General features: G+C 34.9%; 1 pseudogene; it reads left to right on the top strand.

The window, feature by feature from the left end:
* Window positions 1-229: 229 nt before the first annotated feature.
* LOC117712424 (activated RNA polymerase II transcriptional coactivator p15 pseudogene) lies at window positions 230-610 on the top strand (annotated as a pseudogene).
* The last annotated feature ends 1,371 nt before the right edge of the window (window positions 611-1,981 follow it).

A 1,981-nucleotide genomic window follows, 5' to 3' on the forward strand; every position in this document is an offset into this window, starting at 1 on the left:
GAGACAGGGTTGTCAAACATAACACAAGGTACAAACATGTTTTCAAGAGGGGATAATTTTCAACAACAGACATATAAAGCAGTGATTGGTAAACAAGAGGGGTGCCTGGAATGCAGTCTGGATCATCCAGAACAAGATCAAAGAAATGAGCAAGTGAGCAAGTGAGCAAGTGAGCAAGAGGCTATTGGATGGCAGGGCCAGGAGCCCCGAATAACAAAAGACAGGAGCAATGAGGAAATCAAAGAGATTTGTTTCTTCAAGCTATACTGGCAGTGATTCTGACAGCAAAATTGAAAAACCATTAAAGAGGAAAGGGCAAGTTTTTCCAGAGAGACCTGTGAAGCAAAAAAGCCTAGTGAGATTTCTAGAGCTTTCAGATGTTTCGTGCAGAGGTGCAGCAGCAGAGATGATAATTTGTTTCTGAATGGGAAGATGAGATTGGTCAGTGACTATAACTTTAAAAAAAGTATTCTAATTGGTATTAGAGAATGCTGTATGCCCTCAGAAATGGAAATGAAACCAAGAAGAAAGAGTACTTCTCTAAATATGGAGCAATGAAGCCAGATGAGGAAACATTTCTGACATAGATGATGCAGTAAGAAAGTTCTAAAATCTGAGCCATATCAATACTGTACTGTTGTTGTTTTAATCTATTTTTTTTTTACTGTTTCCTTACTTTAGAGGCTTCTGTATTCTAAATGTTGTTTTCCAAGACTATATTTGGACTACAGAACAATTACTAAGATGAATACTTTTTAACATATGCATTACTAAAATATTCTGAGTAAAGCTAACTGCCAAATTCATTAAAGAGAATTTCTTCATGCCCCCTACTAGTGTAAAATAAAGTCATATCATTACCATCTTAAAACAAAGAATAAAGAAAAGGAGAATCAAGAGATATGACAAACACAATGATTTGTCATCTTTACATGAAGACGAAGACACAGAGGTAACCAGATATCAAAATTGTTATTATTCTTCATCATATGTTAAGATTATTAGATGGTTTTTCCTTGTTTTGGATGAAAATTTTTGTAGGAAAAACCTCCTACAACGTATTTTATCATAGTTTTTCTCTGCTTAAATTCTTTTCAACCCCTTCCCACATCTTCACTCACCCATCTCCTTATCAGTTCTTTCTCTTTAGAAACCAAACAAAGAGGAACAAATAATAATTGAAAGAAAAAAGAAGAAAGGGAACATAGAGACATACACACACAAAATCTACAACACAAAATTGGAAATCATATTATACAAGCACATGATCACTAAGACAAAGACTGTCCAAACAAAGTAACATGAGACAAAGATTTTATAAAAATAGCATAGAGTTCCCTTTTCCCCCTGGTCATCCAGTGCTTGGCATGAGGTCAACCATTAAGTATGGTTAATGTACCCAGTTAGACTTTATTGGAAAATTTTTGCAATCTGATTTCAATTGCAGATAGCCTTCTGGTTAAGAATGGAAATCCATGCACACATCCCCTCTCAACACTAAGACTCTATCTACTTTATACTCAAGCAGGCCCTATTCATGCTGACATAGCCTCAGTGAGTTTTTATGTGCACGAGGCCTGTTTTATCTATAAAACACTATTTCTTTGGAATTATTAATCCCCTCTGGTGCTTAACAATCTTTCTGCTTCCTGTTCTTCATACATCTCTGGTGTCTCAGTGGACTGTTTTACTGAATAACTCCTATTTAGGACTTACTATTTCAAAATATTTCATTCTCTAAAATGTGACTATTTGTAGGTATTTATTTTAGCTCCAATCTACCTCGAGAAAAGACTTTTTTGATGGCTGGGATATAGATATAACAAAATGTTCTTAGAAGTAATTTTATTGCTACTTTTTTTTTTTTTTAGCAGAGCAATAGCATTTAGCTTCTGTAAGACCTAAGGTCAATCTAGTATTACTTTCATGAATACCCCAGCAGTGCAAGGCATAAGTTCTATTTAGTAGAGTAGGTCTCAAA

This window comes from Arvicanthis niloticus, chromosome 7, assembly GCF_011762505.2.
Source record: "Arvicanthis niloticus isolate mArvNil1 chromosome 7, mArvNil1.pat.X, whole genome shotgun sequence".
Taxonomy (NCBI): Eukaryota; Metazoa; Chordata; class Mammalia; order Rodentia; family Muridae; genus Arvicanthis; species Arvicanthis niloticus.